We start from the raw sequence: 27,507 nt of genomic DNA on the forward strand, positions 1-27,507 counted from the left end.
AAAGCCGGAAGTGGCGCTGTGGCTCAAGTGGTAGAGTGCTAGCCTTGAGCTGAAGAGCTGAGGGACAGCGCCCAGGCCCAGAGTTCAGGCCCCACGACCGACAAAAAAAAAAAAAAAAAATTTGAGTTTAAATACCACTACAACCTTGTTTTTACACAGTAAGAGTATTTTTCCTGGTTAAGGACAATTCTCAAGGGAACCTACATGATTTACAGCAAGGTTTGTGAGGTTTGTGAAGAGCCATCTTCACTCACATTGCTCCTTCTCAGCTAAGTCTCTATGGATTTCTTTACATGAAACACTATTTTTCCAGGTAATTTAAAATTTTCTTAATAGGCTTAGTTGTGAAAAAGTTTGAACAATTAAAATTTACCTGTCATAAATTTTTAAACTTTTTTGAAATTCCTTTATCAGAATCGCGAATTCACCAATCCTAATTCCAAATTTACCATAAAAACAGTTAATATGTTTTTTCCTGATATGCTGTCCATGAATCTATCATTTTCCAGTGGCTTCGTTATGCATGTATATGATCATATGAGCGGATGTTGAGCAAAATGAACTCCAAGCTATGGAAACAGAGTTATTTATTAGCAGTTGTGGTTTCTAATGTACAATGTGATTTCTATTTTCTTTGGGATTTTCCTCTATGGTTTATCCCTTGCTGTATTTGATTTTGGTACCCTGTCAATTGTGCATACATTTACCTTAATTAGGGAAGGGAACAGGAACAACAAAATGGCGAGACAGAGGACAAAGGGCAAACCAATGCAATAGCAATACTCACAAGACAATAAGTTGGAAATGTACATTACAACTTGTGAGGCGTATTGGGGTGAAGTAAAACTGAGAGAAAAATGAGAGAGGGGGTAACAAGTTTGAAAAGTTGTGTATTCACTAGCTTACAATTGCTGTAACCCCACTGAACATCACTTTGACATTAAAATTAAATTTAAAAAATAAGCTGCATGAAATAAAATTTCACTGTATTGGTATAGTAAATATTATTATTTATGTAGTAACTTTTTAAAAATCAGTACTATTTGACATCTAATTTGAATTAATTACCCATTTTTAATCACAGGGCCATCCACTTCAATGTTGTCCAACTAGACAATATTTTCACAATATACTTGCCAATATTTTGAAAAAAAATAAATTTAGTACTTTCTCATACTAAAACAGAAAACACGTTAATTTTACAGAAACCCAGAAGTTTTAAAAGTAAATAAGTTGTTAAGAGGACAGAATATATGTGGTCTTCAACATTCCTCTGACTAATAACTACTCATTTTGAAATAATGAACATTCCATACCTGAGAGATTCAAAAGAGTATTTTTTTGCATGTTATGAAATCCTGCTATAGGTACATTTTCCAATGGGGTGTTACAGATAGAGAAATCAACAGAAAAATTGCCACATTCTGGTATAGTATAAAACTTTGAAACATCAGTTATAATTAATTCTTCAAGAGTAAGCAATTGTTTATCAGAATTAAGCTATTACTTCTATGACCATCAATCCCAAGGTTTATGCAATAAAGTCATCCTAGACCAACGGTTTCCAACTTGTAGGGTGCACCTCGAAATTCCCTTAATTCACGTCATGAATAGCTTATCTCCATTGTGAAAAAATACTACACCTCTGCTAATGTGATGCCCTACGTGTTCTGGAAAAAGCACCACAAAAAACTGGGTTGCATCATTTTTCCTCCACTGGTATTCTTGCAAATATTATTTATATTTATACTTTTATAACTATCATAGATAAACAGGATTCTAATATCAGAAGATTACATTTCAAAGCCCACCTAGGCAGGAAGGTTCCCTAGATTCTTATCTCCAATAAACTTCTCAGCAAAAGCCAGACACAAGTGGTAGTGATGTTGAAGTGGTAGGGCACAAGCCTTGAGCATAAACAGCCTCAGAGACCGTGTCCAGGCCCAGATTTCAACTCCTAGGACAAACCAATAAAACAAAAACAAAAACAAACCCCAAACCTAGCATTTTTCTCATTGTATACAGAGACATGTAATTAAGGAAATTGCTTCCTGTATTACATACAGGTAGAAGAAAGAAATCACATAATTATTCTCTTCATACAATGTGATACCAAAGCCTCAAAAAATTGCTCTTTTTCTAAATTTATAAATTAATATCATCCATTGTTGGCAACTCTGTCTACATTATTCACATCATTTTATAAATAAACTGTTTGAAATATCTATTAACAGAGTTCTAAATATAGATCCCTTGAAAGTATATTCTAGGCAAATAGAATGCAGGAAACATTTGTAAATTTGTCAATTAAACCCTCTACTTAAAAAGAATTTTGTAGTATCCTATAGGATATGAAATTACAAACAAAACCAAAATATATATTTTAAATCTAAACTTTAATTTAGCAAGATCTATAAAGTCCTACATTAGACGAAGTTTGCTATATCGCTAGGCTTAAGCTTTTGTAATCCTTCATCCTTTCCTTGGAATCTAACAGAATGAAGATTACTTACTTTTTCAAATTTTGGATGGAAATCATGAGCCATTTTGCATCTAGGAGTGTTCTGTAATGAAGAGAGCATTTAAAAGCACAACTGAGGATTATATATGAGTTGCATTTCAATAGGAAACGACTTCTCAACACATAATGACAAAATTAGCCCAAACTACCAATTGCATATTTCTTTCTTGTTTCGTTTCTTTTATTGAGACAAAATTATACTGCCTGGTCCAGCGAAGGTATCACTGTGTAATTCCAGTTTCTAATGTCCTGTCAGTCTGAGTGCTAGAATTCTAGGCTTGTATCACATTGACCCGCCATAGTTTCTTGGTTTATTTAATCTAGATACAGACTAGCAATTCTGAACTTCTCCAGTCATATCATCCACTAGACTGCTCAGACTGTTCATGTACTATTTTAAAAGGTGTTCTAACATTTCACAGAGGATATGATCATTTTCAGATACACCTGTGGGGTCTCTGACTCATTCCTCCATGGATCCGATCCCTTTCATAATGATTACTTGACTCTCTTACTGTCTCCGGTCCCTATCTATGTAATTTTCTTAAACTTTTTTGAAGAAAATTCACTTGAGAACTTTCTAACATTAAAAATTATCACTTGATTCTAGTCTTACTGAGGACATATTATCTATTGTTTCCTAACTTTTCTACATATTCTGAGAATTGCTTCATTTTTATATTTGTGTGTGCACATATAAGTGCCTCTGTGTTTATGTGTATGTTTGTACGTATGTATGCAAAAGCCTCAAGCTCTTATTCAGCCATCTTGCTCATGACTGGTATTCCATCACTTGAGCCATTCTTCTAATACAGCTTTTGGCTCATTAATTATAAATAGTATCTCAAAGACTGTTCTGCCCAGGCTGGATACTAACCTGAGCTGAATAGCAGAGGGACAGAGCCCAGGACCAGAGTTAAAGTGCCAAGACAACTACCAACAAAAAATATATAAGTAAAGGAAAGAAAACAAATGTGATCTTATCCACCAGTTCATGGCTCGTATAATCCCTGCTCTCTCAAGATGGACTTTTTTTCCAGTTAAGTCCATGCTCTTATATCTGACTTGCATTGTAAACAGAATTATTCTTCCATTCTACTTTCTACAAATTTGCGTGATTAACAAGCGTGATTTAGAAAGAGAGTGGCCTCATACTTCGTGTTCCACGTAGGAGTAATGATTTCCCTATATCACTTTCATAAATCTACATACTAGACTTGGCTTTATTGTTTCAATATTGTCTTATTTGTACAGTCTTCTATAGCGTAATGAACCCTTAAACTTAAACACAGAACTTCTCTTTTTCCTATTATTGCTATTGATTCCCCTACTGTTAACTCATGTACACTTGGGAAATAATGTGCAGCACATACACTCATTAAAAAAATGATCTGAGAACCTTCTCCCCATTTAAAATTCGCCTTAATTTACAGAGGACTTACAAAGTTTGAACTCAATATACTCATGGATAATGTATTTATAAGCAATATAAATGTTATTTTCTCTTTACTAAGTTGTCTCTGAAACACGTGTTACCTCAGGTCCAAAGGTGTCCTTGTGTTATTTCGGTGAAGCTAGAAAACATTCATTATACCTCAAGCATCACCATCGATTGTTCCTGGAAGTAACTGTTACTGGATGTGGAAACTGATCCTAGGAGGAGAATGGAATACAGAGGATTGACAAAGTTCAAGTTAACTTGTGATTTCCTTTTTACTGTATGAGAAAAGCACAAAGATGGCGACAAGGCAGTAGGGAAATACCAAAGCTCTCCCCAACCAAAAAGAGAGTTCGAGTTCCAATGCTTAATCTCCCTAAGAGACCGACAACAACAAAAAGACAAACACTCAGAGAAAAACAGGAGGTGGAAAATAATAAAAAGACAGAGAGGAAAAGAAGAATTTCAGAACAGAGAAAAGCGAAGACCCCTCCCCCAACATTCACTGGCCACAAGGCAGCTTGCCAAGCCATGGCCAGCCGGCCCGGAGGGGGCTGCTGGAGTCACAGAGACACAGGGGGCTGCCTGCAGATCACCCGTGCAGAAGCTTCCTGAGGTACCAGTTCACAGACCCTCTGATCACCACAAATAGAGAAACCTACCAGCTGGGAGTCTCCACGATGATCCCACCCCCACCCCTCACTCTCCATCCAAGCAAAGAAGCTCCATCCCACCAAAGCTGCCTGGCACCAGCAGTGCAACAAAGGGAGCTGTCTGCAGATAGCACAGAAGCCACCTGAGGTACTGGTGTCAGACCCGCTGATTGCGATGACCCAGTGGGGGCCACCGGGGTCCCAGAGACACAGAGGGTTGCCTGCAGATCACTCATGCAGAAGATGCCTGAGGTACCGATGTCAGACCCGCCGATTGGGACAACCTGGCAGGGGCTGCCAGGGTCCCAGAGACACAGGGAGCTGCATGCACATAACTCGAGCAGAAGCCGCCTGAGTGTGGACACTGTGGATCCGACAGCTTCGAAAGAAGCAGAGACAAAAGAGCCACCACCGCCCAGCCTAGCCCGCAACCACCCCAACTGAACTCAGATTGCAACAACGACTGACAACCTACACCACACTGAAACAACTAGCTCCAGGGTGAATACCCCAAAGGGGACAGTGTATCCCTCAAGGAGACCAGAGCTGAAGGGAATCCCCAGGCCCTGACCCAGACTCCCTACCCCAACACCCTGACCACAGGACCCAATAAAATTGGGAACTGTTCGACAGCTCCACTGGCCCTTGGAGCACATTCTGCTGGCCAGGCTAGAGCAAGATCACCACTGGAAGGGAGCTTAAACACCCAAGCCAGGAACAGCGCCCCTGGGTCAAGACAATCAACTGTAGAAGAAATGTAAACTGTGTACCCCAGGCTGCATAAACTAGGTGGTATACACAGCAGCACAGGCCTAACCAGCATGCACCAGGTGGGGGGCCAGAACCAGGCCTGGCAATCCGGTACCTGAACAACACAACCAATACCTCCCAACTGAGCATATGCCTCAGCAGAGGGATGAAAAACAGGGAACTGCACCCCTTGGGAAGCACACCTGTGACAACAAAAGACCTGGAGACTCAGCACAAGAGAAGCCAAAACCCCACCAAAACCCAACTCATATACTCTAGGCTGGGATTGGGCAACACAGGCCACCAGCACCTGATAGTAGGCAGGAGCTCAGGCTGGTAAGGTGGCTCAGCATTAGAGTGATAGTCTTGGGCGCATGAGACCCTGGATCCGATTCCTCAGCATCACATGAGCAGAAAAGGTCAGAAGTGGTGCTGTGGTACAAATGGTAGGGTGCCAGCCTTGAGATGAAGTGCTGAAGGACAGCAACCAAACCTATAGTTCAAGCCCACAACCGGCCCCCCACAAAACCAACCAACCAAACAAACAAAAACATCAGGAGCCCATAGCCGAATCCAGCATCTGGGAGAGTGCATCCAGAGCATCCGATCTTGCCAAGAGCACACGTAGGAACAAACAGAAGCAGTCTAGGGTGCACATCCCTTCCAAAGGTGGGAATTGCCAGCGATCTAAAGCAGAGAGCTGAGAATCCTATGTAGGTCAGACCCTATGGAGGTACCTATGGAGGTACGCCCCCAACAGATCCCAGACCAGGTACAGACTCTATCTACCAATGCAGAATCAGCAACCAAGCAAAGACAGACACACCAAAATAAAATTGCAGATTAGTCTCCAATAATCCTTGAACCCCATGAGAAAATCACGAGAAAAATTACAAGGTTTATCACTACCCAGGATAGCAAGCTATCCTCAATAGCCAGCAGCCACGCAGGGAGAGCCCCAGTGGGAGCAAAACAGGAATTTAAGAAAAAAACTACATCCAAGGTATGCTGGAGGCTATGACTCAAGAAATAAAGCGAGAAATAGACCAGTAATTGAAAGAGCACAAGGATGAGCTATCAAAAGACATACAAGATCTCAAACAGGAGTTGCATGCAAAAATAGAGGCTGCACAAACCTCAGTAAGAAGTGAGATAAATGCCAAATTATAGGTAGTACATACCTCATTAAGAGGTGAGATCAATAGTTTGAGAACCAACATCGAATCCATAAAGGAATCCATTTCCTCCATACAAACCACAATAGAAGCCACGATCAGCAGAGTGAATGAAATGGAATGTAGAGTGTCAGATACAGAAAACAGAATACACCAACTGGAACAAAAAGTGACAGATATGGAAAAATCACTCAAATTAAGCAAAAGGGAAATTCAAGAGAAAGAAAATAATGCCAAGAAATTTAACCTTCATATAATTGGAGTGGACGAAGGTGAGGAATTTCAGAGCAAGGGAATGCAACACCTATTCAACAAGATTATTGGTGAAAAATGTCCCCACCTCAAAAAAGAACATCTTACCTACATAACAGAAGCATATAGAACACCCAACAAGCAAGATCCCAGGAGAAACATTTCTAGACACATTATAGTAAAAATGATAGATCTGAATAATAAGGAAACAATCTTTCATGCAGCAAAAATGAAGAAGGAGCTATACAACAATGGGGAAAAAATTAGAATCATTGCAGATCTCTCCACACAAACACTGAATGCAAGAAAGGCCTGGGAAAGTACCATACGAGCCCTGAATGCCAATAACTGCCAACCCATACTGATATACCTGGCAAAGCTAGCATTCACATTCGCTGGAGAACTGAAAATTTTTAATAGCCAAGAAAAACTAAATGAATACATAAACATTAAGCCAGGATTACAAAGAATACTAAGAGTGGAGACACAACCTGAAGAAAGAAACCAGGAACTGGGACCTGCACCCAGACAGGCATTAATCAGTCTAACTGAGCAAGCACAGGAGGAAAGAAAAGAAGAAAAACTCAGGAAAACAGGGAATGACAGGTACAACAATGCATCTCTTTATACTTTCTCTTAATATTAATGGGCTTAATTCACCACTCAAAAGAAAAAGAACTGCAGACTGGATCAGAAAACATGACCCATCGATCTGTTGCCTTCAGGAGACCCACTTCTCAGCCAAACATACAAACAAATTCAGAGTAAAGGGTTGGAAAAGGATCTACCTATTAAATGCCCCCAGGAAGAAAGCAGGTGTAGCTATCCTGATATATGACAAAATAGACTTTTCCTTAAAATCAGTTCAGAAAGATAAGGACGGACACTCCATATTAATACCGAGAACAATCCAAGAGGAGGTATTACCATCATCAACTTATATGCCCCAAATATTGGTGCACACAGATATGTTAAACAAATACTCTCAAACTTACAGAATAAAATAGATCCCAATACGATACTAGGAGACTTTAACACACCAATCTCACCAAAGGACAGGTCTACCAACCAGAGGATTTGCAAAGAAGCTACTGAATTAATTGAGGCCGTACTTCAAGCAGAATTAACTGACATCTACCGAGTATTTCACCCTAAAACAACACAGTACACATTCTTCTCAGCAGCTCATGGAACTTTCTCCAAAATAGACCATATCATAGTTCATGCAAGGAACTTAAGCAAATACAACGGGATCAAAATAATACCCTGTATCCTATCAGACCACATTGAAATCAAGCTAGTTCTCAATAACAAAGCATACTGCAGAAATTTCTCTAATACATGGAAATTGAACAGTACACTCCTTAGCAATGCCTGGGTAATGGAAGAGATCAGAGAAGAAATAAAACATTTCCTACAACTCAATGAAAACACTTCACAAAGAAACTTGTGGGACAGAGCAAAAGCAGCCCTGAGAGGCAAATTTATTGCCCTCAGTGCCCACATCAAGAGAATGGAGACAGACCAAGTAAATAATCTCATGTTGCAATTAAAACAGCTAGAAATACAAGAAAAAATAGAACCTAAAGTTAATATACGGAGCCAGATAACCAAATTAAGAGCAGAGGTTAACCAATTACAAAATCAGAAAATTATAGCCAAAATTAACCAAACAAAAAGCTGGTTCTTTGAAAAATAAACAAAATTGATGGACCGTTGGCAAGATTAATTAAAACAAAAGAGAGCAAACCTATATTAACAGGATTAAGGATTCCACGGGAAAAATCACAATACGTAACCAAGATATCCAAACAATCCTAACAGACTACTTTCAAAAGTTATAATCCCTAAAGGAAGAAAACCTGGCAGAAATGGAAGCATTTTTAGAGAAATACAAGTTGCCCAAACTGAGCAAAGAAGAAATAAACCAGTTAAATAAGCCAATATCCTACAACAAATACAGGAAGCTATCAAAAGTCTTCCAACAAAAGAAGCCCAGGGCCAGATGGATTCACAGCAGAATTCTATAAGACCTTTAAAGAAGAACTAATACCCATACTCCTCAAGCTCTTCAGAGAAACAGAGAAGGAGGGAGCTGTCCCAAACTCATCCCCAAACCAGGCAAAGACCCAAACAAAAAGAGAATTACAGGCCAATTTCCTTGATGAACACAGATGCAAAGACCCTTAAGATTCTAGATAACAGAATCCAGAAACACATAAAAAAAACATACACTATGACCAGGTAGGCTTCATCCCAGACATGCATGGATGGTTTAACATATGTAAGTCAATAAATGTAATCCAACACATCAACAGAGCCAAGGTCAAGAATCACATGATTATCGCCACAGATGCAGAAAATGCCTTTCGTAAAATTCAACATTCATTCATGCTAAAAGCTCGGGAGAAAATAGGAATAGGAGAAACATTTCTTAAAACAATAAAAGCCATTTATGACGGACCAATACCCAATATTATACTTAATGTGGAAAAGCTACAACCAATTCTCCTAAAATCAGGAACAAGACAAGGATGCCCACTGTCTCCACTCCTATTCAATATAGTCCTGGAACCCTTAGCCAGGGCAATAAGGCAAGAAAAATACATTAAAGGGTTCAGCATAGGGAAAGAAGTTAAACTATCCCTTTTTGCAGACGACATGATACTATACCTTCAGGATCCCAAAAACTCCATCCCCAAAATCTTAGAAAACATGAATCACTTCTGCAAAGTAGCAGGATAAAAATCAAACCCACAAAAATCAGTTGCCTTCCTGTACACTGACAATGTACAAGAAGAGAGGGAAGTAAAGGGAGCAATCCCATTCACAATAACCGCCCAAAAAATAAAATATTTAGGAATTAATCTAACCAAAGATGTAAAAGAACTATTTAATGAAAACTATAAAAAGTTAAAGAACAAAATTGCAGAAGACACTAGGAAATAGAAAGACCTCCCATGCTCTTGGAAAGGCAGACAATATAGTGAAAATGGCAATACTGCTCAAATTAATATACAAATTCAATGCAATTCCTATTAAAATCCCAATGATGTACATCTCTGAAATACAGGAAACAGTCCAAAAATTCATATGGAACCACAAAATACCTAGAATAGCCAAAACAATTCTAGGGAATAAAGACAACAAGGGAGGGATGTCCATGCTTTACTTCAAACTCTACTATAGAGCCATAATAACAAAGACAGCATAGTACTGGCACAAAAACAGACCCGAAGATCAATAGAATAGAAGATCCAGAAATAAATCCACATGCCTATAGTCAGTTGACATTTGACAAAGGAACAAAAGACATACAATGGAAGAAACACAGCCTTTTGAACCATTGGAGCTGGGAAAACTGGGTGGCCACATGCAGAAAACTAAAAGTGGACCCCAGCCTATCACCATGCACCAACATCAACTCAAAATAGATTAAAGACCTTAACATTAATCCTGAATCTCTAAAACCACTGCAGGACACTGCAGAGACACTTGAACTAATAGGCACAGGAAGGACTTTCCTGAACAGAGTCCCAGGGACACAACAAATTGGAGAGAGACTCGACAAATGGGACTACCTTAAAATAAAAAGCTTCTGCACAGCTAAATCTATCGCAACCAAGCTAGAAAGACAACCAACTAATTGGGAAAAAATATTTACCAGCAACATATCAGTCAAGGGGCTAACATCCATTATATACAGGGAAACTAATCCCTCCCAAGCCTAACAAACCAATTACTAAATGGGCAAGGGAACTACAGAGAGACTTCTCAGATTAAGAAATAAAAATGGCAAAGAAGCACATGAGGAAATGTTCATCATCCCTGGTGCTGAAGGAAATGCAAATAAAGACAATGCTGAGATACCACCTTACCCCAGTCAGAATGTCTCACATCCACAAATCAGCCAACAACAAATGCTGGAGGGGATGTGGAGGAAGAGGAACCCTATACACTGCTGGTGGGAATGTACACTTATATAACCACTTTGGAAAGCAGTCTGGAAGGTCCTTAGAAAACTAAAATTGAACCTCCCTTACGACGCAGTCATACCACTTCTAGGCATCTACCCTGAACAACAGGAACCAATATACAAGGACACGTGCACCTCCATGTTCATTGCAGCACTGATCTCAATAGCTAGGATATGGAAACCAACCAGATGACCCATCACAGATGAATGGATCCAAAAATTGTGGTATCTATAAACAAAGCAATATTATGCAGCCATTAGAAAATGAAAAATAATGACATTTGGAGGGAAATGGATGGAGCTAGAAGGAATCATGTTGAGCGAGGTAAGCCAAGAGCATAGAGACAAACGGTATATGGTCTCCCTGATAAGTTGATGCGAAATTCAAAATGTTAGTTGGTACAACAAAATTAACAGGACTTAAGAAACAAAGAACTCCCACTCATCTGGTCGAACCACTACTAAAAATCCCGATGCTGCTGATCATATGTATGGTGTATAGTGTACACTGTTATATATTATAGACTGTGATAGACAATTCGCTCCAGGAAAGTTAAAATGAAATTGTGATTTTAAATGAGCATCAATAGTCCACTATATGGTGAAATTATGTAATCACTTAACCACAATTTAAAAAAAAAGAACTTCAGGGAACCTAGGGAGTGAAGGGATGGTAGGGGGAAAACAATGCAAAGGGTAACAATACTCAATATGAAGTGTACTCATTACCTTGCTCATCTAACTGTAACCTCTGTATAGTATCTTTACAATAAAAAATAAAAAAAGAAATGAATCCAAAGGCTTGAAGGAAACTCTTTCCCTGACTTTTTCTAGTGTGTTTGACTCATACATGACTTTTCTGTAAATTCTAGTTGAGAGTATTACAGAAAGTAATAATTTACCGGGAAGTTCCTGGAAGATGGTGGAGGAGAAGCGAGAAGCTGAAGGCTAAACAAGCTCTCAAATAGAAAGCAGATTTAGAGTTCCAGTGAACAGTCCTAAGCCAGAGAATCACACCAAGTTTGCCATCAGAGGACAAAGAGTTAGGCCAGAGAGGGAAAATCCAGGCAAAAAGACAGATCAGAGCACTTGCCAGGAGATGCCACTGCTGCAGAAGCTGTGGCAGCGGCAGCCGTACCCACCATACCTGAAACAGAGAGGCTGGGACGAAGGAGCCAGACGCGGTGGGCAAGCAGATTCTACTCAACACCAGCAAGAACTGACAAAGAGCAGACATCGTCATCCTGTAGTTCGCAGACCAGAGATGACCCAGGGACCAAGACACTGCATGAGTAGAGGCCTAATATCCTCACTCCTTCTCAGCAAGCAGAGGAGGGAAGGCCACCCCCCCCCCAGTACTGGAGATATCCATCTTGGATACTGACAAAGCTTGGTGGAGCTGCTAGCTTCAACTCAGGCATTGGAAGAAAACTAGAGACTTTTAGCAGGTCACAAGAACCTAAAGTGACCTGCCAGACTCAACTCCAACCAGAGAAAAGTCACCCAGCACAGGTGCCAGCCCAAGGAATGGCTTTCTTCACTGGATAATTGGAGCCAGAGGCTGCCCCTCCCTTTAGCAGCCTTGATAATCAATTGAAATATAGTAAACATAAACCCTGAGAGTGGCTACCGGCTGGGCTCTGTGAGTTTCTCACAAACTAACCCCTGGGAAAAGCTACTATTTGCTGAAAGGCCTCAACCCTACACAGAACCTAGCCTCATCACAGCATCTCCAAACTTGAGGAAAAAGCCATCTCCCTCTTTTGTGACACTCAAGCAGATCTCCCTCCCATTGAACAAGCCTGGGAAGAAGATCACAAAATCCTGGGTTAAGCAGAGCATTTTTCTGCCTGTTAAAAAAACTGACTTAAGAAACCAACCAAGCCACAGGAAATTCAAACACCACAAGCAGACCAAAGAATGCAAAAAGAGGTTGGCTACGGAAACAAGGGAGATACAGGATTTTCCCCACCCCTCCCAAAGAAAATAAAAAAAAAAATTTTCAATTTTTTTGCACCTTTTATAAAAATTTTTTTTTCCTCCTTCATAGCAGAGTTCACAACAACTCTTCTCCAACTCTTCAATGAAATTGAAAGAGAAAGTTCACTACCAAACACATTTTATGAAGACATCATAACATTCATCCCAAAACCAGACAGGGACTCAACAAAGAAAGAGTACTAAAGACCCATTTCTTTGATGAATATTGATGCAAAACTTCTCAACAAAATTTTGGCCAATCAAATTCAACAATTCATCCAAAAAATCATACACCACGATCAAACAAGATTCATTTCAGGGATGCAAAGCTGGTTCAATACACGCAAATCAATTAATATTATTCATTACAACAGGAGCAAGGATAAGAACCACATGGTTATCTCAATAGATGCAGAAAAAGCATTCGAGAAGATGCAACACCAATTATGATGAAGATTTTGGAAAAATGAGGAATCCATGGAACATTCCTCAATACAATACAGGCTGTATATGACAAACCTAGAGCCAGCATTATACTTCATGGTGAAAAACTGAAGCCATTTCCTCTTAACTCAGGAACAAGACAAGGATGTCCACTCTATCCACTTCTCTTCAATCTAGTATATTAGAATGCCTAGCTACAGCAATAAGAAAAGATGTAAACATAAAGGGGATCCAAATGGGGAAAGAAGAAGGAAAACTCTCCCTCTTTGCAGATGACATGATCATGTATTTAAAGAATCCCATAGACTCCACTCCCAAATTACTCAAGCTGATTCAAAACTTTGGCAAAGTAGCAAGGTATAAAATTCATGCCCCAAAATCAATGGCTTTTCTGTATGCCAACAATTAGAATGTGTGGCTGAAATTAGGAAAGCAACTCCATTTGTAATAGCTCCCCCCAAAAATGAAATACCTAGGAATTAACATAACCAAAGAAGTGAAGGACCACTATGATGAAAACTTTAAAATCTTGAAAAAGGAAATCAAAACAGAACTTAGAAAATGGCAAAACCTCCCATGCTCCTGGATGGAAAGATTAACATCATGAAAATGGCAATACTTCCCAAGGCTATTTACAAATTCAATGCCATACCTATCAAAATTCCAACGTCAAGGATATAGAAGAGGCAATCGAAAAATTCATATGGAAAAATAAAAGTCCCTGAATAGCAAAAACGCTCCTCAATGGTAAGAATGCTGCTGGAGGAATATCAATACCAAATTTCAAACTCTACTATAAAGCCATAGTAATCAAAACAGCTTGGTACTGGCACAAGAACAGACCTCAGGACCAATGGAATAGAACTGAAAACCCAGAAATGAACCTACAGACCTATAGCCATCTAATATTCGATAAGGGAGCTAAAACAATAGAATGGAACAAAGACAGCCTCTTCAATAAATGTTGCTGGCAAAATTAGTTAACTACTTGTAGAAAACTAAACCTAGATCCTTATAAAACACCTTGCAACAGAATCAAGTCCAAATGGATCAGAGACCTTGAAGTCAAAGCAGAATCTCTTAAAATATTACAGGATGGAATAGGAGAAACCCTAGGTCTCCTTGGCGCAGGCCGAAATTTTCTTAATAAAAACATGGAAAAACAAGAAATCAAAGAAAGGTTGGACAAATGGGATTGCATGAAGTTGCACAGCTTCTGCATGACAAAGGACATAGCTAGCAATATCAATAGAAAGCCCACGTATTCGGAGATCTTCACTACCCATAAAACGGACAAGGGTGTTATTCTAAAATATACTTGGAACCCAAAAAATTAAATCCCCCAACAACAAATCCTCAAAGAGGCAAATGCCCTATAAATAAGTGGGCCAAAGGTTTAAAGAGAAACTTCTCTGAAGAAGAAAGAAGGATGTCCAATAGACACATGAAGAAATGCTCAACCTCTCTAGCCATAAAAGAAATGCAAATCAAAACAACATTGAGATACCATCTCAACCCAGTTAGAATGGCAAAAATCAAGAACTGTAAAAACAGCAGATGCTCAGGGGATGTGGACAGAAGGGAACCTTACTTCATTTTTGGTGGGAGTGTAAACTTGTTCAACCATTTTGGAAAGCAATATGGATGTTTCTCAAAAGAATTCACATAGAGCTCCCCTATGACCCATCAATCCTACTTTTGGGCATTTACCCAAATATTTACAAACACGACCACACTAAAGCTACCACACAACTTTGTTTATTGCAGCATTATTTATCATAGCCAAGTTATGGAACCAACCCAGATGCCGCTCAGTAGATGAATGGATCAAGAAAATGTGGTATATATACAAAATGGAATTCTATGCCTCCATCAGAAAGAATGACATTGCCCCATTTGTTAGGAAATGAAAAGTCTTGGAAAAATTTATATTAGGTGAAGTAAGCCAAGCCCAAATTAACATAGATCTCATGGTTTCCCTTATTTGCAATATCAAGTATATGTATGAGTCAAGCAGAAAAGGTCAGATAATTGATGTTAGGAAAATGAACCCTTAGATATGTATTTAAATGTTTTTTTCCTTTAATGCATTCGTTTCTAAGGCATTTATAAGATTATTAACCGTTGATTTGTATGTCCTTGCCACACAGTATAACCCCAACTTTCACTATATTTGATGTCGGTATAGTTTGTGGAGGAGAAAGTGAAAAACAAGTTGTTTAAGGATACAGGTGGTCTCATTTTAACAATGAGAAGTACAAGCTGTCATATCGAAAACGAACTTTACTATTTTGTTTGCGTGGGGAGGATTGGATGAAGGGGGCGAGGGGAGGCTGGGAAGGGATGTGAAGGGTAAAGAAAAGAAGAGAGTGCAATGGTTGATAAGAAATGTACTCATTGTCTTGCCCATGTAATTGTAACCCCTCTGTACAGTATGTTCCCGGACCCCATTTTTTCTAAATCTTTTTAAAATTTTTATTATTACCTTTTTTCAAAAAAAAGTTTTCTAGTAAATTTTTTTCTGTTATAATTTTTATTTTAGCTGTATGTATGTGTGTGCGCGCGTTTTTCTTTCATTCTTTCTTTCTATTTTTTTAAATTACCTTTTGTTTTTGTTTAGCTCTACTGAACTTCTGATCTTTTTTCTTTCTTTCTTATCCTTTTCACATTTTCTTCTCCTTGGTTCTTCTTTATGTTACTTAATTGTTGTTCTGCACATCCTCAGACAAACCTGTAGTCGATTATTAGGCCTTATCACCCATTGTGTACACACTTAATCCACAAATTTATTACTCAATTCAAAACCTCTTAGACTTAAGTTCCTTAATAGCAATACTACTTCTTTATACCTATATAATATTTTAAGTAAGTTTATATTTAAATTTTTCACATCTCCTTTATTTCCCTCCCCTTCTCTCATATTCATGTTTTTCTCTTAATAGATTGTTTCTGTTTCTGCATAATATATTTAATTTTTACTGTTCTATTTTTTCTGTTCTCTTTTTTCCTTTCTCTTTCTTCTTTTTCTCTCTCTGTACTTTCATCCTATCCAGCCTATTTCCTGCTTTGAGATTAGGACTTAAGTTAACTCACCCTGTGCCTTCCCACATCACTCTATTCCTATTTTTTACCCACATCTCTCCCTAAACCTAATAATTTCTAGCTTACCAAATTGTTTTTGCGGTTTGTAGCCCATTAATATATAGTTGTTTGATGTTGAATAGATGTATCTGTTGAACTAGATTGTATCTGCAGACTATTGACTGTGCAAATAGGGACTTTGGTTGATGCTTGTCTTAAGTTAGTGTTCCAGCACAAAACTGGTGTTATTTTCATCCCAAATGGGCAGAATAGGCAGAAAACCACAAGAAAAATGGCAAGTCCGGGTATCTCCACTCCCACTCATGATAACCAGGGACAGAACAGATAATGAATAATCCAGAGGAGAGTTACCAAATAGCTCTACAAACACTGCTGGCAAACATAATTAATGAAAATATTGAAAACATACAAAGGACTCTGTATGAATGTGATAGGGAGAGACAGGAGGCAAACAAAAGGTAAATGGAGACAAACAAAAGGTCAATGCAAGAAAAGATTGAAAACACACAAAAGACTCTGTATAAGCGTGATAGGGAGAGAGAGGAGGCAATCCAAAGGTTTATACAGGAAAATCATGAGCATGAGGAAGCTACACAAAAACTGATACAAAATTTGCGTGAGCAGCTTGAGCATACTCAAAGAAAAAGGCAGGAATGGCGTGAACAGGATGAGAACACTCAAAGAAAACTACAGGAATGGCAAGAACGTGAGGAAACCAATCCAAGAGTAATACAGGAATTGAGAGGGCAGGATGAAAATACACAAAGATCATTGAAAGCGTTCATGGGATCCATTAACAAAGAGCTGAAGAAAGTCAGGAAGACCACAAAGGGAATGCTGAATGGAATACAACAGAATGAATGGGAGTCCTAGGAACCAATAACCAGTCAACTAAGTGATTTGAAAATAAACACAGAACACCAAACTAAGGAAGAAGTTCATACAAGATCTAAAAAAAAATTTCAACAAAGAATTTGAAGCCATCAAATCTGACCAATTAGAAGGAAAAGAAATACAAAACGAAGTAGAAATTCTTGACAGCAGTTTAGACCATGCAGAAGATCGAATCTCGGGATTGAAGACAGCCTAGATATTACAGAGAAAGAGCATACAACCATCCAAGACAAGTCCAAGAAATATGGTAGATCTATCCAACACTTGGAAGACACCATCAGAAGGCCTAATCTAAGGATAATGGGTGTAGAGGAGCACCTAGAAAGAGAAGTTAATGGTCTAGGAAATTTGTTTAACAGGATCCTAGCAGAGCACTTCCCAAACATGGAAAAAGATAGGGCTCTTCAGTTACAAGAAGCTTTTAGAACCCCAAATAGACAAGACCAGAATAGGACATCCCACTGTCACATTATAATCCACACAGGATCAACTCAGAACAAGGAAAAGATTCTTAAAGCTGTCAAGGAGAAATGATTAATCACCTATAAAGGGAAAGCAATTAGAATCATCTCAGATTTCTCAGCAGAGAAAATAAAAGCAAAAAGAGCCTGGAATGATGTATGCCATGCCCTAAAAACAAACAACTATCAACCAAGAATACTGTACCCAGCTAAAATCTCCTTCATAACTGAAGGCCAAATAAAAAACTTCCATAGCAAAGAAAAATTGAAAGAATAACTTTCCACCGAACCAGCCCTACAAAAAATTCTTAAAGATGTCCTACACATAGAAAACCAACAAGACCACAGTTAAGGCCAAGAAACTGCACCCAAAATGAGAATCCAAGAACCATAGAAAGAACCCAGTTTTCGCAGAACCCAAGAAGGTGGATAACATGGCAGGAACTTCCAAGTAACTCTCAGTCCTATCTCTCAACATTAACGGACTTCACTCTCCAATTAAGCGACATAGACTGTAAAATTGGATTTAAAAAATAAGATCCTTCTATCTGCTGCCTGCAGGAGTCATATCTTGCCATAAAAACAAACACATTTTTAATGTTAAAGGATGGAACAAAATCTACCAAGCAAACAGACCCCATAAACAGACAGAGTTGCAAACCTTAGAGCAGATAAAATAGACTTCAAATTAAAATTAGTGAGAAGAGATAAAGAAGGTGTCTACATACTAATTAAGGGATCTCTCCTTCAGGTGGATATTATAATTCTAAATATTTATTCGCCAAACAAAGCATCACACAAATTTATCCAAAGAAACATTACTTTCCCTAAAATCCCACAGAGATCCAAAGACATTAATTGTTGGGGATTTTAAAACACCACATTCCCCACTAGATGAATCAACTCGGTAAAAACTCAACAAAGAAACCACAGATCTAAACAGCTGCATAGATCAACTAGATTTAACAGACATCTACCGAAGCATCAGAATACACGGTTTTCTCAGCAACACATTAAACATTTTCTAAAATAGACCACATTTTAGGCCACAAAGAAAACTGGTCCAAACTCAGAAACATTGAAGTTATTCCTTGCATTCTCTCTGACCACAAGGGAATAAAATTAGAACTCAACACCAAAAGCCACCAAAGAAATTCCTGTAACAAATGGCTGCTCAACAACACTCGGCTGAATCACGAGTGGGTCATAGAAGAGATAAGGAAGGAAATTCAAATGTTCATGCTATTCAAAAAAAATGAGCACACAAATTACCAGCTCCTCTAGGACAGAGCAAAGGCAGAACTCAGAGGCAAGTTTATAGCTCTGAGTTCCTACATAAACAAATTGAAGAGATCTGAAACTAACAATTCAATGAGACATCTGTACGTCCTTGAAAAAGAGCAGCCAGATAAATGCCAATCCAACAGACAGAAAGAATTAATTAAAATTAAATCAAAATTAAATGAATTAGAATCCAAAAAAACTATAGAATAAATCAACAAAACAAAGAGTTGGTTCTTAGAAAAAATTAACAAAATTGAGAGACCCTTAGCAAATCTTATCAGAAAAAGAAGAGAACACACCCAAATAAATAAACTCAGAGATTAGAATGGAAACATCACCACAGAAACCACCAAGATTTAGAATACTATAAGGGAAAACTTCTCAAAATTTTATGCTAATAAGTTTGAGAACTTGGCAGAAATGGCTCTTTTCCTAGCAATTATTGACATGCCAAATCTAAATCAAGATGAATCAAACCATCCTAACAGGCCCATATCAAGCATTGAAATTGAAACAGCAATAAGAGACTTCCAAGCTAAGGACAGTCCAGGACCAGAGGGTTTTAGAGCAGAATTATACAAGGCCTTCAAAGCAGAGCTCACACTAATACTCCTCCAAACTTCAATGAAATTGAAAGAGAAAGTTCACTACTGAACACATTCTATGAAGCCATCATAACCCTCATCCCAAAACCAGGCAGGGACTCATCAAAGAAAGAGCACTAAAGACCCATTTCTTTGATGAACATTGATTCAAAACTTCTCAACAAAATTTTGGTCAATCGACTTCAAGAATTCATCCAAAAAATTATATAACTCCTTCAAGCAGGATTTATTTCAGGGATGCAAAAGTGGTTCAATATACGCAAATCAATTAATATTATTCATCACATCAACAGGAGGAAGGATAAGAACCACATGGTTATCTCAATAGATGCAGAAAAAGCATTCGAGAAGATCCAACACCCCTTTATAATGAAGATTTGGAAAAATTAGGAATCATGGAACATTCCTCAATACAATAAAGGCTGTATATGACAAACCTACAGCCAGCATTATACTTCATGGTGAAAAACTGAAGCCATTTCCTCTCAACTCAGGAACAAGACAAGGATGTCCACTCTCTCCACTTCTCTTCAATCTAGTATATTAGAATGCATAGCTACAGCAATAAGACAAGATAGAGACATAAAGGGAATCTAAATAGGGAAAGAAGAAATAAAACTCTCCCTCTTTGCAGATTGCATGATCTTGTATTTAAAGAATCCCATAGACTCCACTCCCAAATTACTCAAGCTGATTCAAAACTTTGGCAATGTAGCAAGGTAAAAAATTAACCCCCCAAAATCAATGGCTTTCCTGTATGCCAACAATGAGAAAAGTGTGGCCGAAATCAAGAAAGCAACTCCATTTGTAATAGCCCCACAAAAAATAAAATACCTATGAATTAACATAACCAAAGTAGTGTAGGACCGCTATGATGAAAACTTTAAAAACTTGAAAACAGAAATCAAACAGAACCTAGAAAATGGCATAAACTTTCATGCCCTTGGATTGGAAAGCTTAACATCATGAAAATGGCAAAACTTCCCAAGGCTCTCTACAAATTTAATGAGATACCTCTCAAAATTCCACCCTCATTCTTCAAGGATATAGAAGAGGCAATTCAAAAATTCATATGGAACAATAAAAGACCCCGAATAGCAAAAACGCCACTCAACGGTAAGAATGCTGCTGGAGGAATATCAATACCAAATTTCAAACTCTACTATAAAGCCATAGTAATCAAAACAGCTTGGTACTGGCATAAGAACAGACCTCAGCACTAATGGAATAGAACTGAAAACCCAGAAATGAACCTACAGACCTATAGCCATCTAATCTTTGATAAGGAGCTAAAACAATAGAATGGAAGAAAGACAGCCTCTTCAGTAAATGGTGCTGGCAATATTGGTTAACTACTTGTAGAAAACTAAAGCTAGAACCTTATATATCACCCTGCACCAGAATCAACTTCCAATGGATTAAAGACCTCGGAGTCAAAGCAGACACTCTGAAAACATTACATTATGGAATAGGAGAAAACCTAGGTCTCCTTGGTCCAGGCAGAAATTTTCTTAATAGAGACCAAGAATCACAAGAAACCAAAGAAAGGTTGGACAAATGGGATTGCATGAAGTTTCAGAGCTTCTGCATGGCAAAGGACATAGCTAGCAATATCAATAGAAAGCCCACGTATTGGGAGAAGATCTTCACTAGCCATAAAACGGCCAAGGATCTCTTATCTAAAATATACTTGCAACTCAAAAAATTAAGTCTGCCAACAACCAATCCTCAAAGAAACATCTGCCATATGATTAAGTAGGCGAAAGACTTAAAGAGAAACTTTTTTGAAGAAGAAAAAAAGATGGTCAGTAACCTCATGAAGAAATGCTCAACCTCCCTAGCCATAAAAGAAATGCAAATCAAAACAACATTGAGATACCACCTCACCCCTGTTAGAATGGCTATAATCAAGAACTCTAATAACAAGAGATGCTGGAGGGGATGTGGACAGATGGGAACCTTACTTTATTTTTTCTGGGAGTGAAAACTTGTTCAACCACTTTGGAAAGCAGTATGGAAGTTCCTTAATAAACTCCACATAAAGCTCCCCTATGACCCAACAATCCCACTTTTGGGCATTTACCCAAATATTTACAAACAAGACCACACTAAAGCCACCAGCACAACTTTGTTTATTGCAGCTTTATTTACTATAGCTAAGATATGGAACCAACCCAGTTGCCCTTAAATAGATGAAAGGATCAAGAACATGTTGAATATATACAAAATGGAATTCTATGCCTCTATCAGAAAGAATGACATTGCCCCATTTGGTAGGAAATGGAAAGTCTTGAAAACAATTATGTTAAGTGAAGTAAGCCAACCCCAAAGAAACCTAAGTCCCATGGTTTCCATTATTTGCAATATCTAGTATATGTATGAGTCAAGCAGAAAAGGTTAGATAATGTGAAGTTAGGAAAATGAAACATCAGATATGTATTTAAATGTTTTTTTTCTTTCATGCATTTGTTTCTAACGCATTTATAAGATTATTTCTTTGTTGCTTTGTATGTCCCTCCCCCACAGTATAAATCCTGCTTTCACTGTATTTGATGTCGGTATAATTTGTGGAGGTGAAAGGGAAAAAAGTCGTTTAAATAAGGATACAGGTGGACCCAATTCAACAATGAGAAATACAATTTGTCATGTCGAAAACGAACTTTACAACTTTGATTCGGGAGCGGGGAGGATTAGGTGGGGGTTGGGGGGAGACTGTGAAGTGATGGGAAGGGGAACAAAGGAGGAGGCTACAATGCTTGATAAGAAATGTAGTCATTATCTTGCCCAAGTAATTTTAACCCCTCTGTACAATATTTTCACCACAAAAAATAAATTAAAAAAAGAAATAATGTGCCATTTGAAGGCCAGCATAGAACAAAAGGAAATAACGTTGTTTTAAACATGTTCTACTCCAGGGACTGGCAAGGCGGCTCAGTGGTCGAGAGCTTGCCTTGCATGCACGAGGCCCGGGTTCGATTCCTCAGCACCACGTAAGCAAAAATAAGCCAGAAGTGGTGCTGTGGCTCAATTGTTAGAGGGCTAGCCTTGAGTTGAAGAGCTGAGGGACAGTGCCCAGGCCCAGAATTCAGGCCCATGACTGAAACCCCCCCCCCAAAAAAAAGTTCTACTGCAAAGAAACAAAGACATGGAGGTTTCAAAGTCTTATCGATGTATATTTCACCCCTGAGATGTTTATCTTCTTGCAGGAGTCATTTATCAATTCCTTTAATTAAGTTCTGAGTTCTCCAGAGCAAGAAGGATTTCAAAGAAGCATCCAGTGAGTATAATCGGGAAAAAGAGCCTCTTCTCAGATCAGTACTTCTTTAAGAGGGTTCCAAAGAAATATGGGGTTTTTTTATTTGCTTGTTTGCTAAGTGTGTGTTGGTTCTCTGGCTTGAACCCAGAGGCTGGACCCTGTCCGTGAACAGTTTTCTTTCCTGCCCACCAGCCCCCAAATCTAGTATTCTACTGCTTGAACCAAAACTCCACTTCTGGCTTTTTGCTGTGTAATTACAGATTAGAGTTTGACAGACTCTCTTGCCTGGGTTGGCTTTGAAGTAAGATAATAAGAAAGCCAAGTGACATCAACTGTATAGACTTCTCTTTCCAACGTGAAATATTAGATGAAGTTTATTTTAAAGCTAATATTTGACAATTTTTTTTCTTTTTTTATTGTGAGCATACCGTTCAGAGGAGTTACAATTACATTGGCAAGATAACAAGTACATCTCTAATCAAGCATTGTTTCCTCCTCTTTTTTTCCCCATCCCATCCCTTCCCATACTACCCCCTCCCCCCTCCTGGTCCTCCCTCCCCACCACCAAAGTTGTAAAGTTCTTTTTTCGACGTTAGAACTTGTACATCTCATTGTTTCAATGGGTCCACCTGTATCCCTAGTTAAACGATTTGTTTTTAGAGAATATGTCCAGCAAATAATCCATAACATTACTCAGCAAAATTAGGTGCACTGAATAATTTTGGAATTATTTGTATTGCTTGGGAAGATTATTGATCTTTTCGTTCCTTTTGCGGAAAGTTAAAAGTCATATTTCACCTTTTTTATTGGTTGTGGCGCTTGAACTCTGATCCTGGGCGCTGTCTCTCAGCTCTTTAGTTCAACTTGAGTGCACTACCACTTTAGTTACAGCACCACTTCTGGGTTTCTGGTGGTAAACTGAAGATTAGTATCTCATGGACTTTACTGATCAGGCTTATTTGAACCACAATCCTCTGGTTTCAACGTCCTGAGTGTCTAGGATTACAGGTGTAAACAAGAAGCACCTGGCAGATATTTGCATTTATGTGCACTGAATAAAACTATGTTGACAATGAATGGAAATTTTAACCAAATGATGACATTGCAGCTTTTCAGAAAAATTGACATAGCAATAAATATGTCCTCTATTTCCATTTTGTTACATTAATGACTCATGAGCTATGGGACCCTTACATTAGCATCCTCTGACATCTGTATAGGTCAATTTAGTATCAGATAATGTTCATAGAGAAATATAGAAAGTCTGTGATTTTTAGAAAGCAAAGGAGATCACCTATGAAACAACAGCATAGAAGGAGATACATTTTATCACACAGAGATTAAGAACTAGCCTAAGAGATTTAGAATGCTATAGACAATGAGGAAAAGCCTAGTTGACAACAAGTTCTTCAATAACCAAAAATGGTTCTCTAGAACAGTTTCTGGTATACCTTAGTTACTATCATTTATTCCTTACATCTGCAGTTATTCTTTATCTTCTGTCACAACACTTAATTACCCTCTGCCTTTTTGGTGCCATAACTGACCAAAAGGTTTCAAAATCACACTTAGACTACCCTTCTCTTTGTGATTAGCAGTGACGATACCAAATGCTGGAATCGTTGAATTTCCAGAATTAATCTTCACCTGACATCTAAGCACATTCGTGGCTTTAATAGCTATGACTTAATGAACAAAACTTTTTTTCAACACAGTTTCCTAATATAAGTACATGAATTAGGGACTATTGCCAAGTGTCAATATGGAAGGAGCAATTATATATTACAAGTATGGGTTCTTTATTTTGCATTTACTAACTAAATGTTTTTGTTTTTGTTTTTGTTTTTGTTTTGCCAGTCCAGGGGCTTAAACTCAGGGATAGGGAATTATTCCTGAGGTTTTTTCTTTTTTTTTTTTGCTCAAAGCTAGCACTCTACCACTTGAGGCACAGCACCACTTCCAGAATTTTTCTTTTTATGTGTTACTGAGGAATTGAACCCAGGGTTTCATGCATGATAGGCAATCACTGTACCATGAAGCCCCATTTCCAGAGCCCTAAATGACTTTCTTAAGATGGCATTACATTTTTATTCAGTAACTATGTATCATAATTTTGGCCAGGTGCTAGAAATGATGTGGAAAGCAACACAATACAATAAATCCAGTAAGGCTGGATGGATAATGAAGAACTGTCATGGTCTAGCCAGGGCACAGAGGGGCTTATCTCATGGAGCTGTTTCAACAGGCTGAGCAAGACAGCACCTGAACTACAGCCCACCTCCAGAATGAGAGGGCAACCTTGGGTTCTAGCCACATGTGGATGCCGAACCCCCTCCTCCAGCACCCATTCAACCATTTCTTGTGAAAGAGGGAGAGAAAAAAAGTCACAATTACAATTAAGAAGGTTGCTGGTGGCTTAGAACTCTAATCCTAACTACACAGGAAGCTGAGATACAAGAATCATGATTCATAGCCAGCCCCGGCAGGAACGTCTGTGAGACTCTTATATCCAAAAAAACACCAGAAAACCAGAAATGGTGCTGTGGGATTAAGTGGGAGAGTGCTAGCCTTTTGCTGAGGAGCTCAGGAACAGTGCCCAGACCCAGAGTTCAAGCCCCACGACTGACAAGAAGTGGACTTCCTACCACCAGAAGTCTACTGAATAACAACCATTGTCTTAGGGAGCATCGTAGCAAAGTTAGGCTGAGCTTCCTGTGAAGTTGAAGTCCTAAGTAGGTCACCAGGCTTCTGTGTGCCTCGGTTTCCCCAGCTGCAAAACTCCACAGAATGAAGGATCCCCTTCCATATGGGGATAGGTTAATGATGAAAGAGAGCCATGTTTTGTTTCATAATCCCACATCTGTTGCATGATTAATAAAAGACCTCATCTGAGCCCTTTCCAGGTATCTTCTTGTCATTTGCTCACAGAACTGCAGAGAACCTTATCTGTAGGCTGCTCCCTCTGTGCCTAGCCATGTTCCACAGATCCCTCTGTATAAATCCCTTGTTTCCTAACAACTGTCCTGTGAGGAAAATGAGGTCTGATGGTTGCGGCCCTACCCAGAGCTTTACCTATGGTCAAGAATCGGCTGCTGTGGAATAAAAGTTGGGGATAAGCCATCTAAATTGATGACTGCGCATGTTGCGACCTGTCTACCAACCCAACTACAGAGGACCAGGCCTGGAAGAGCATACCTGTCACAGATAGGAGAACCTCGATCCAGCCCAGCCAGACCATATATTGAGTCTCTGTTTTAGAAATGCCCAAGACAGAAAGTTGGTTCCTCAGAGCCAGGGAGAGGAAACAAGCAGGGGTCATGGTGCCTCCAAGGGTGTTCTGACCTCAGCAGGGGTGGTTTGGGGGCGGCCACTCACCTGTGCTGCTGGGAGAAGCTGCTGGAGGCTGCTCCAGGTGGGGCCAGCAGTGATGGCAGTGGTTTTGTGGACAAATGGGCCCAAAGTAGAGAACCAGGTCCAGGGATCAGGTTGGGGCTTTAATCGGGCTGGCAGTGAGACATTGCCTGATATTTGAAATCTCAAAACTTGGGAAAGGGGGAAAGCAGCTGGGGCACCGGCAGGCTTCTCAATTTCCTACTATACTCCGAAGTCGCCTTGAGTCTCTTCCTCACCACTCAAACACCTCACCTTTCTCAACTGCTCGTAGTGGTGTAAACTAACATTGGGAATCCCGGTGCTACCAGGCAGCATGGAATGTGGGCGTGGCCACCATTCTTGTATCCCATTGGTCAGAAAGAACCATGAAAGAATGGGGGTGTGGCCGGAATCCAGTGATGCAAGCACATTGGCAGAGTCAAGAAGTTAGCATCTCCCCAGCCCGTTTTCAGGGAAGAATGTCAGTTCAGTTGGAGACAAGAGGGTGACCAGCTTTAACTGGATGGTTGCACAAATTATTGTGTATTTCTGTTTGTTGCCAGTCCTGGACCTTGAACTCAGGATCTGGGCACAGTCTGTGAGCTACTTTTGCTCAAGGCTGGCCCTCCAAACTGGAGCCACAGTGCTTCTGGCTTTGTTGTCACTGAAGTTGGAAAGGAGTCTCAAGGACTTTCCTGCATAGGATGACTTCAACCATGATCCTCCAATCACAGCCTTGTAAGTATCAAGGAGAACTGCTGAGAGCCAATGGTGCCTACTTAATCATTGGTCTTGCTGATGTTCTTGGACAAACAGGTGAGTTCCCTATCCTTGGGTTTAAGTGGTGGGAGCTGTAGCCCACAGTTTGTATCCTGGTCCTGCCACCTCCAAATGGCAGGAGATCCAAAAAACTTACTCCTATCCATAAGATTACACGGAATGTGATGTGTGTCATGATTGAATGAGCAGTTCTTGAATGATTCCAGTATAAAATTATACACAATTATATTATAGGACACTGATCGATGTTAGTTAATATTTTATTGAGAATTTAAACAATCACATTAATAAAATGGAGGCATAATGAAATAACTAAGAATTGGGTCACACATACTATAAAGGTGCCATTTTTATGCCAGGACTGGTTTTGGAACTCATGGTCTTGTTAACTCTGATGCACTATTTGGGAAGGAAAAGCTGGTTTCCTTGAACTCAAGAAATTCAAGTCTGTTCCTTAGGCCTGAAATAAATCCCCACCACTAGAAAACATCCTGTTCATGTACAGTTTACATATATGATTTATATTTATAAATATATTTGACTATATTTCATTCAGTGCAGTTA

General features: G+C 39.0%; 1 long non-coding RNA gene across 2 annotated transcripts; it reads right to left on the bottom strand.

Annotated features, from left to right (window-relative positions):
- Window positions 1-480: 480 nt before the first annotated feature.
- Window positions 481-26,413, bottom strand: LOC138818362 (uncharacterized). Of its 2 annotated transcripts, none has more exons than XR_011369079.1 (4): window positions 26,167-26,413; window positions 4,058-4,174; window positions 2,514-2,564; window positions 481-569 (listed from the first exon to the last, which is right to left on the bottom strand). It is a non-coding gene; the product is annotated as an uncharacterized lncRNA (long non-coding RNA). The 2 variants fall into 2 exon arrangements; XR_011369080.1 differs by lacking the exon at window positions 26,167-26,413 and adding an exon at window positions 15,793-15,951.
- Between the last annotated feature and the right edge of the window lie 1,094 nt (window positions 26,414-27,507).

Source organism: Dipodomys merriami, unplaced genomic scaffold (assembly GCF_024711535.1).
Source record: "Dipodomys merriami isolate MVZ:Mamm:240054 unplaced genomic scaffold, mDipMer1.0.p SCAF_742, whole genome shotgun sequence".
Lineage (NCBI taxonomy): Eukaryota > Metazoa > Chordata > Mammalia > Rodentia > Heteromyidae > Dipodomys > Dipodomys merriami.